Below are 12165 nucleotides of genomic sequence, written 5' to 3'. Positions count from 1 at the left end.
AAAAAATGCAAGTAAAATTAGACCTTAATACTATACATTTAAGATCAGCTTTGTAATAGTTCAAAAGAATTATAAATTACACATTGTCCGAATATGTTTTGTTGTAAGTGCAATCAGTACGGCCAAAGAAAACTAAACTTTAACATCTTTCCATACAGTTCAAATTTGTGTATATTTTACACACATGTTATTGTTTGTCAGTGTTTAGCGTGTGATATGTCGAAATGTAAACGGTTCGAGCTGTGTCCGCAGATCAATATGCGTGTTGCGCGAGGGTGTTTAGAGTCGTGCGATTGGCCACAGTGTATGGGGCGGGGCTCGTATGTGAGGCGCGGTCTGTTAGAACGACGCCGAATTTTGGCGCCAAATTGCGCGTTCTATTTTCAAGAGTCAAGAGACCATAGAGTATAGCAAGTATGGAGTTCGGGTTTTTTTTATCAATGTTTTTCCTGTTCTATTTTAAATTTGATTGGACTTTATTATTGTGTATTGAAAATTCGTATTGAATAGTTCAAATTATTGATTAGTCAATCAGGTACCTATCATACCTACTTACTTAGTTATAAGGTTTTGAAAACGTTATTTAATAAGGATACATTAAAACAAATACAAATAATACAAATTTTAGAATTAGATAGAAAAATAGGTAGCTTTTGAGAGATTAGGAATACAATGAAAATAAGACTAAGTAGATAGGTATACCTAGGCACTTAATAAACTTATAAATACATATGTATACGTTCATTAAACTTTTGAAGGAATTTTGAAGGAAGGATAAGAAAATAAAAACTTTTAAGTATCTTCTGTAAGTAGGTAAGCTACCTAGTAGATATCTACCTATAGTATGTCAGTAGGAAATACATGAATTTGGTACATAGGTAGGTACCTAATAAATTATAAGTATCTACCAACGTACCTATCTATCTATCTAAATGTTGAAATCTTTCTTAAATTTTAAATTTAATTTTGTTTTTATAGGTTGTTTACCTATAAACTAAGTATAATCCTAGATTTCTTGTCTATAAGTACCCAAATAGATCTCAGTAGGTATATATTTAAATGTTTTTTTTGGTAGGTAGGTACCCATCTACTCACCTATGTGATGCTTAGATTACTAAGTTAAAATGTTAATAGTAGGTAGGTACTTACTTGGTTGTATGTAGGTACCTACCTATTAAGGTATAGGTATATACCTATTATTGTATTTAGTTAGGTAATGCATTAATATTTAGGTATCTTTTTAAGTAGTATTAATTACTCTGCAATTAATAGGTATATATAAGTAGTGTTTTGGGATGAAAACGTCTAGGCTATTGAGAAATAAACAGAAGATCACGTGATTTCAGATAATCTTTCTTTATTATCAACTCATTCAAAGTTCATGTCTTTATACAATATACCTAGAAGCACCACACTTCTTCAATTACTAAATTACTTAAAAACCAAAGCAATTAAACACCACTAATTAAAAAAGAAGTAGGTCTGGGTAAGAATCGCCAGATAAATAAAGGAACCGCCTTTTTTACCTTCTAATATTGTAAAATACTTATTATGATTCACAATTATCATAGTTATCAATAATTTGTGCACCTATCTTCTATAACTATTTAGGTAAGTTAATGGAATTCATAGGTTCTCGTTTAAGACTTCTCGGTCATCCCCAAAGTAAGAAGAACAAGAACCGGGCTATGTTAATCTCTGATCACCACCTGAACATCCCTGCCACTTGATGTATATTTTTTTAGATGACATCTCTTGGGTAGGTAACCTACCTTTACAAATTACAGTAGGTAGGTACATTTATAATTCTAAAATCTACCAGGATCATTTTAAATATTCAGGTAGGTAGGTACTTACATATTCCAGTAGGTAGGTATCTGTTCTTATTAAATGTAAATGTTTATATACTGATACAATGAACATTAGCTTTTATCTAATAGATAAAATATTAACCTACTCCTATGTCTTATTAGTTGCAGTTGTTATATTTATAATAAATGTTGCGTAAGTAAGTGTTGCTAGCACACAATAAATCACATAATTTACGACAAACGCCGTAATTATTAGCTAATTCAATAATTCGTTAACACACAGGTCACAATGCGGTGCAAAACCAGTGTTGCTAGCGCAAAAATGTTTCCCCTTATTTCGTTTAAATAAAAATCGCTAATAAAGAGAGGCGCGTGGTAGAACTTGTTTTATAAGCAATCAACTAGTATTTCTGGTTATTCTGGTTCGTGCTTTATTTTGCATATATTCGCGTTTCGCGGCGAATTTGTATAAATTATTTGTCGACCAGTTTATGATTGTTCACGCTATTTGATTATAAATAAATAATCCTGATATCGTTGTGTTAATTTCGATCGTGTTGTTAATTTTAATATTATTGTATGAATCTGGTATTTAATTATGGATTTCTTTTGTATAAACCAGGGAAACATAAATGATAATTTATTTATATTATGTTACCTAGGTATGTAGGTGCCTACGTAGATAGGTAGGTAGCTTTAACCTACCTACATATACCTAGGTACTTGTGTTGCATCGCCGTCTTAACCCAATTCAGGGAGCCCAGGGCACACGAAAGTATGTAAGTAAGCACTGATAGACGATAATTTGTTTTTGTAACATTAATACAAAAATGATTTACTGCAGAAACCATGCGAGGTCCTTTTGAGAATGGGAGCCCTGGGCACCTGCCCCATGTGCTCGTCTGGTAAAGACGGTAATGCTGTGTTGTATAATTAACTCAAGTGACCTACCAATTAAATATTTACAAAAATATAGGCAGGTAGGTATGATGACTAACGAATCATGTACACAAGACCTAATTTACTAAGAAATCAAAGACTATTGTAACAGACATACCTACCTATTTATCGATTAGTAGGTACCTATTACACATTTTTAGAGTTTCATATCTGCTGACGTATTAGGTACTTTGGGGTAATGTTGTCGACTGACATTGTATTGATCCTTCAAAAAGTGCTACTGTGGATTTTAATCATTCATATAAGTAGTGTAGGTACATGCTCTGGATAAAAAAAGTGAATCTATTCGTTTTTTTAGTACAAATCTTCGTTAGAGAAAATCAATTCATATATAAAATGTTATAAGCGGTTAATCACGAAACTCGAATTTAGGAAACGTTAGGTTGGAATGGAAAATTCAATAAACAACAAGACTGACTGAAGAAGAATCTCGAAGACACTGCGTACATCACCTAGACGTATCTCAAGATACATATTGGAGAGATTTATGTTTTTATTCAAAGGACGAAACAATATTAAGTACGTAATATTAATCTTAACAAGTTCTGTAAAATAGATACCAATCGAGTTTCCATCGTTATATGGTATCTGTTATAAATTGTTTTAATTTAAGTAATTACCATACTGCCCACAGATTAAGAATAGTCTAGATCTCTACCGTACGTTTATTAGATAGTTTGACATTTGACACCCCCGCCATACTTTATCTAACATCCTATACTTATATATTATTTAAAAATTAATTACAACTTTTTGAGCGACAAAATGACTTACCAATAGTATAATGATAATACCTAATTATTGTTACAGGTTATAAATGCAGAATTAGGCATTTTTATATATTAGTAACGTAAGTTAGTACAGAACACTAAGTTCTGCCACGTTTTGGCGGACATCATGTTGTATGTAGCCTATTCTAAATCTGTGATAGGTAGTAACCACATGACAAAATTAAACTAAGATAAATAGTTTTTGACAATTTCGCACAAGCGTTTTTTTATTACAAATGTTATTAAGTTTATCGTATTTATTTTAGTACCGTTACCGTACCAGTAAATATAATAGTTTTGGTGCAAAATATGTAGGTAAGTATCTAGTATTCATTCCGTTGAAATAATGCTGATGTAGTGACCAAGAGATAGGTAAAATAATTTATTGTAATGCGTTTGTTTTTATTAATAAGATTTAAAATAAAGTCAAGCTGGCTTAATTTTTTTTTGCTTAGACTATTTATAAAAACAATGTTTTTATTAAAAGTTTTAAAGTAGGTACCTGAGTACTGACTGAAATAGCATTTAATAAAAGACCGTAACTATATTTCACTTGACAACATAACTTCATTTATTAAGTAATAACGTAATATAACAGTAATGAAGTAGGTGAGTATTTAATGCTTAATATTATTGAATAATAATGATGACGTAACCTGGTACCTATGCAAATTTTATATTATTAATATTCCCAATAAAAAATCTCTAGATGATACTTCCCGATAATGTTATTTTTATTCCGATCGTGTACAACATTAGCAGTTAAATAAGTAAGTATATTAATTATGTATGCGTTCGATGCAAGCTTATTGATCAGAATAATATTATCACAATGCGTAACTGTTTAGATTTTCGATGCAATATTCAAATTTCGCACTCACCTACCGATAATACCAAGGGTCTACGTGGCAGATGTTCTACTTTCGACTTCGCAATGTTGTTTATTAAAAAAAAAATCTTTTGTGGCCATTTAAAAAAGTGAAACTTCCTAACAATGCGCCATGCAAATTAGAAAGGAGTTTGGTTTATAAGGGTTTAAAGGAACGAATTTGATTCGCGAATTTGACTATTATTTCATACACGAATTCGGTTATTTTTCTTTGATAAAACGTAACATGCAAATATTATTTTTATTCATTGCATTTGCAAAGAATTGTATGCTTTATTTGTAAGCAATAAAAGGTAAAATCGGATGTTTAGGTTCGGAAATTTGCATAAGCGTCGCGCACCTTTCCTCTGATCCTTTCTATGGCAGTTTGACTGACAGGGTTTAGCCTGAATGAAATTTGAATCACGAATAAAGCGCTATTTACTTCTGTTATATATTTTAACGTAAACTGTTCTTTATTTCCTTTAATCCAGTATTAGTTTAGTCAGTTTAAAGAACATGCTTATTCCAAATGGTAAGCTCAAATATAGGAAATAAATAAAGTTTACTAGATACGTTGTAAAGAAATATTTGTATATACATAATTATCGTATTTTTATTAACATCGTCTAATCATATTTACAGTATTTTCTATTTTTAATTTTGTATATTTCATACAAAATAAATTAAAAGGTGGTATCGTATTATACAAGCAATACAAATGCGGAAATACTACATAAATCATATTACATATAACCCTCTGCCGCTTGTCTAAAAATTTGCAAACCAGTTCCCAAACCTTAAACTGTCGGGGGACACTTAAAAAGTTTTAATACGAACACAATGCCCGCACGGCCGTATCGGGCGGGCAGTGACCATCACAATGGACATACTAGCCGATTAATTCGCTACACAATGACCGAGGGTAAGGTCCGAGAGGTCATATTTAGGTAGAAGGGTTAAGGGTCAGTAAGGGTTACTGGTAAATAGCAGCGTATGTCCTACCAATGCGGAGGGAGTGACGGCGGCGACGCAGTTTTGAAAACATGCGGACGTTGACGGGTTAAGAGAAATTTATGCGTTTTGGATTTATTTGTTTATCAATTTTTGAACATAATTAAACATGAATTACAAGTTTATATTAAATAAAATAATAACTTCATTTGATTTGATCGTTCAAGTTATAGTAATAATGTCAGCTTTATCAAATATATTTATATGTATTATCCACGATAAGTTTAATTAATTTTTACTGCATCTATCGTTAAAAACGCTGTTCTTGTATAAGTACCTACTATTTTTTATAAAATAATTTTATCTAGCTGGGTGTCTGCGAATATCACGAGTAAGCAATATTAATTACAAGTGTTACCACAGGAAGCTAACTGAACATAAAATAGGGAAACGTAACGAAAGTTTCAACCACACACGAATTGAACAGATGGTTAACTGTGCTTTCATTTTGTGCAACATTGAAGGAAAATGCCTTGACCTTTATATTGTTGTAAGTAATATAGGAAAAAGTATCGACTCCTAAGAAAAAGTCTTTATATACCAATGGGCATTAACTGTCCCGTCCTTGTCGAACAAACTTATATTACTATTCACTTGGGTACCTATTTGGGGTATCAATATTTCTTTTCTTTATTCTTTCTTTCTTTATTAACTCGAGTTATATCCTCTTATGTAATATCCTATTCTTGCATGTCTTATAACAATTAATTACTTACTGTTACTAACCTATATACAATCTTATTGTAATATTATTTATTTATAAGGTCATACGGTAGTTGTTAAATCATATTATCATGTACACATGCTTGGGAATGTAATCTAGCTCAAAATTGTGTAAGTCCGTAATATTGATGTTTGTTCTGATTGTATTATATTTGTGTATCTACGAATAAATAAATAAATATTAAAAATGTATATAATATTATTGTATCTGTGCGACTCGCAAGGCGTGCATTTAAGAATAGGTAAGACAATAACAAAAAAATATTTCAAACTTGGTATAAGTAATGTTATGATACACAATTGATAGAATTTATTGTAAATAAGCAAGCGTAAACTACCATTTCGGTTATCAACAAAAGTGACAACTATTACAGAATAGCACTGTATTCTGTAACTCACTTTCGAAATCAGATCTACGGGTTACGCTGTTTTGGGATGTAGCGATATGTTATGTGATGCGTTTAATGCAACAATTGTTATATTCAATGTCTCAGCTCATTATGAAATTTCAAATTAGTCTTCTCCGGAGTTCCAGTGGTTCGGTATGAAACTGTGTCGTATCCACGTTATACGTACCTACCATGACAATTGGCTTTTCTATCAGGGCTCGCTTTCAAAGCCTATCTTACGTTTTCACATCTGTGTTCAATTGTTTATCCATATATTTTTATTTTTAAATACAACACGCAGTAAATCATTCAAATTGAAACCATTTCGCTTATATTGTTTTACAATGAAATCGCTCTCAATAGAAATCCATATCTAAATCATTGTCACACGAAGTCAATGGAGGTAAGTACTCTTGACAGAGTCGGCACGGCAGATGAAATCAGAGCGATAGTTATCTGCCTAAATAAAACCCTCGCTTCGATGTTAGAGGCACGAAGTGTGAAATTTGCTGATATTATCTGTGCTTTGTGTATTTGACATAAGATACAGCTTTATAAAATTAATCATCACATTTATTTTGATCATTGATTTATAATTTAAAATTATAGGAAACAAAAAGTTCATTAAAATCATAATAGGTAGTATTATAATAAATTTATAGTAATTTAAACTTAGATTTAAAATTAAATCGTAACGTGTTAAACCATCTTATGAATTAATAACTGAATACCTAATATATATTTTTTATACAAATCTATACTAATATTATAAATGCGTAAGTAACTCTGTCTGGTTCCCTTGCACGGCCAAGATACTGAACCGAATTTGAAGAAATTATGGTATTAAGTTAGCTTGAAACCCGAGGAAGTCGTTCCTACTTTTTTATGCCTAGCACCTGACGACCGAACCCTAAAATACGAGCTAAGCCGCAGGCGACAACTAGTAGGTATTTCATATAAATCTGTTGTATTAATTTGTGGCAAACATATAGACCTTCACATTTATATTATTACACATTTATATTTACGTTAAAGCACTTGACAAGGAAAGGATTTTTTTTTAAATGGGAACTACAATCATTTATATTTATTTGTATTGTAGGTAATTTACTTATATTATTTCTTAGAAATCTTCAAAAAACAAGTTCCATATTACTGAATTAGATATCAATTTGTATAAAATTTATAATTGATATCTAAAGATTTTCGACATAATTGTAAAGCAAATCCAACTTTAACACCGTTTTAACGAAGCATCACGAACCGCAGTAGCAAAGGGCTCTTTGTACCTATTACTGAATTAAAAAAAAAAAAAACGTTTTCAATATCGACGTGTCTAACCCTTTCACGGTGCATAAAAAGACCAATTTTATATTCGACCCCGGTGTCTCATTTCAATAAAGTGTAATAAAAAAAAAAGATAAAACTTTTTTACCCACGATTCTTTGGGGTCATATTTTTTATAGGGTTGAATCCTTAATTTGCAACAAGGTGCATCGCACGCAAAGTAGGGGATGATTTCGATGCATCGAGAGATTTAAATGAGTTGTATAGAGAAAAAGTCGAAAGGGTTGTTCGCTGGTTACCGGTTATTTTTTCCCATCATCCGACAAAAGATGTTGGTCCTGCTTGACATCGATGTGTCAGAAATTATTTGTTCATTCATTTATTATGGATATTTGACGCGTATTCAAATCGGAATACAATAAAAATCTAAGTATTGATCATATTTGTAATAAATATATTACATATTTTTTTTAGTATCATTTCTGATTAATTAATTACTGGAGATTAATGATTTTTTTAAATTTATAATGTTAAGTGAATGCATTTTATAAATGTTTTCGACATATCAGCGACCTATATATAAATAGTTACTTTCAAATCTAACAAATACTAAGAATATATAAGTCAATAGAAATAATATCCATAACTAATATCCTATTAATAAAAACTTACTTAAAAAGTAATAGCAGTGTTAGCTAACTAATATATAATTACTACTTAATAATAATTAGCTGCCTTTCTGATACACTTTTAACCTTTTTTTCGAATCATTCCGATTATTTCTTTTTTTATGTTTATTTTATTTTCTTCTAATTTTGACGAGCTTATTTTGATTTGTCATTTATAAATATTATTACGTTCTAGACTAATACCATACTAAGACTGTAGATATAGAGACTAACCGTAAGTACGAAAATACAGTTGTCAATATATGCAAGTGCTTGCAAATCAATGCGCTTGCATATGAAGCCCTGTTTAATCATACAAGCATCCCTGGGACTATTCGTCCCAGTTTCTCTGAAGCTATACCTACTGAATATATTATATCCTCGCGTAATGTTACGTACTTTGTATTTTATAAGTATAAATTATGTATCAAAATTTAAAAAATAGATGTGTTCGATTTTATCTGTTCGATAAATGATCGGTTAGATATAATCAAAAAACTATTTAAACAGAAACGTTCTTTGATCGTTATTATTATTTATAGCCCGGATATAACTGAATTATTGTCATTAGAGAATATTTTTGGTGGTGGCCATTGACCTCAAACATTTAGTACACGAACGATGTTCTTAACAACTACCCAAATATAGTACAATTATAGTATGTGTAAGTTTATGAATAAAAAAAATACCTCTCGTAAACTCGTTTTAAAAAAATGGTCTACCACGTTTGATTGATCTTGATATTTAAAAACATATAATTATAAAATTTAATGTAAACTAAAAAGCTTCCAATCGAAACATTCCATCGTTGAGACTATATTGGTAACTATTTACCGTCATAGTATTTGGTTTTTTTACTTTATGCCATGACACATACCTATTACCTACATTATATATTATATTATCTTCATAAGAAAATCTTGACTTCAGTATTGTTTTTGTTCATAACTAAGAGCGTGTTGCGTAAAGATGTCGAGTGGTATCACTGCAGGGTAAATATAAACACGGTGGTGTTTGCAATCAGTCGGTAATCACGGATCGTGGTCGTGCTCGTATGTACCTTTTGTAGTAACGTCGACAAAGTAATTGGGATATTGATATTTTTATACTTTTAATAAACTTTTGGTTTAATCCTAGCTCATAATATAGATGTGGCAGTGCTTGTTACGCTTTCAATAATATATATGTAATATTCAAATAAATATTATCAAGTTATGCAATACAGTATAGGATACATAATCCTGTACTTTTCCCCCCTTCTTACACGCCGGCAAAGTCACGTGCGGAAACTAGTCTACTAGAGTTCATTAATAAATTATGAATGGAGTAAAACATAAAGGTGAAATATTGTTAAAAAAATATCGATTTGGATTAATTTTTCCCCTAAATATTTTTTAAAATAATATCCGTCAATTTTGTCATACGTAACGTGAAAACGAATTAATTGACCTTGACAATTTTTGTCGTATTGACTGATATTCAGCTGATATTCAGTGTTGCCATCTGGAACACTTTTTGAAATTGAAATATAATATAAATGAGTTGGAGAATAAAATCATATATGTACTTATAGCTTAATTATAGTACATAGATTCATTAATAGATTGACTATAAAGTTATATGAGAAACATTAAATAAGCCAATAACAAAGAAAACGAGATAAACTGACATACACTCACATGAACACACGTATCTACATAGATAAGGTAAGTTTGAGATAAGGACAAAAATTAAACGAATTACAGCTGTTTTATTTCAGTTTATTAATTATACATTACAATTAAAAAAATAATAACATCTGTGTCAGTCAAAACCACTAAAAGCTATTGAAAACAAGTATAAAAAGAAAGTCGATCAAAACAATGCTATAAATAAATATTAACAGGCAGAAATCTGAAAATAATAATCTATTTCTCACGTAACCTACTTTCGTTTGAATCTACTAACTACTTCGTGTTATTTCGTCAATTTATTTTGCAATCTGTACTTTAGATACCTGAGTACCAGCACAAGCGGGCAATTTTAGATCTCTGTCCTGTACAGGATTTCCCTTTGCGACGTGTGCCTTCAAACAGGAAAATGTTACCCCCTTTGCCAGCCTCCCTCCCTGCTTAGTTGACGAACAAAGAGGTTGGTCTAAGGATTAAGGTATAGCGAGTTTCTGTAATTAGAGCTTAAAATGTTATATAAGTTAAAAATGGTTTTTAAATATTTAACTTTGTATGTAATGTTATATATTAAATTATTTAACGGTGTCTGTAACTACATGTTATTCAAAATAGATTTTATTTTAAGTAAATAACATTTTAAATTATTTTTCCTCTCATTCTCCATATTTTTTTATTCTGTTATAATTTAATCAATAAATTTGCGGATAATTAAAATCGGTTCACATAAAATGAAGATTTCGAGTATAATGTCAATCCTTGTTTTCTATTCTTAGAAGTTAATAAGGGATATTTTTTCTCAAATTAATAGGTATATCTATAATATTTTGGTGGTAGGGCTTTGTGCAAGTCCGTCTGCGTACATACCATCCACTTATTAAATATTCTACCACCAAGCAGCAATACGAAGTATTTGTATATGTTTCAATTCCAGGTGAATGAGTCAGTATATCTACAGGTATATGAGCCATAACATCTTATTTGGTTGGTAGAGCGTTTGTTATCTAAGTTATAGTTAAAATTCCTTAAGACGTCAATATCTATGATCAGCGGTTTTGCTCGTCCGTCTGTCTATGCAATAAACATAGGTAGACAATTAAATAAATAAAATATATATCACAATAGACACAACTATCGATGAACACAAAAAAGACCGAATTTATTCCCTTGTTTTTTGTTAGTAAAATAAAAGTTTAACGAGGTATATATTTTATAATTAGTTATTTCTCTTATATAAAGAGCCTCAAATAAGTATAATATAATCTATATTATCAAACCCCAATAACATTTATTTGTGTAATAATTTGAGAGCACTCCTTCTTTTGAACGATGCTTTATAAAATTGTTACCCGAGACATCTAACGTTTGGTCTTAAATTTGTAAGAACGACTCGCGAGCCCTTAACTAATGCCCGTTTTAATTTTTGTATTTAAATATAAATAAATTTTGTATTGTATTTTGATGTAGTAGCTTATAATTTAGTTGCAACATACGACACACGTAGGTAAAACACATACAACACACACATACAAACAAAAAAAAAAGTATTTTAATTTATCTATTACGTAATAAACCGAACATTGAATACTTAGACCAAGCGCCTAAACACGCGAGAGCCACCCTGCTTAGGCGACCAAACAGGGTGGCTATGTACTATCATGATATATAGTGCCCCTTAAACTTAAACGGATTACCTTTGATATATTACTTAGATTCGCAATTCAATCTCGGATAGTTGATGTAGCGAGATTTGATTGGTTTTCCAGAAACACTTTTACGGCATTAACATGCTATAAGTTCATTCAAGAAAGCTTAAGCTTTGATCTTATTGGAAAACGAGTTATCGATCGATGTTATGTTATCTTCTTTGTTGTAATATAATCAATGTATGTGTTTTTATAACAACAGTCGTACTACTACTCTATTATTAAAAAAACACTATTATAAAAAAAAAACACAATCGAACTTTCGTGATTTAAAAAACCCAATATTATTTTTTCTCTATGAT

Source organism: Vanessa atalanta, chromosome 14, assembly GCF_905147765.1.
Source record: "Vanessa atalanta chromosome 14, ilVanAtal1.2, whole genome shotgun sequence".
Taxonomy (NCBI): domain Eukaryota; kingdom Metazoa; phylum Arthropoda; class Insecta; order Lepidoptera; family Nymphalidae; genus Vanessa; species Vanessa atalanta.
The sequence above is the reverse complement of the archived record's forward strand: the minus strand, read 5'-3'. Positions refer to the sequence as shown.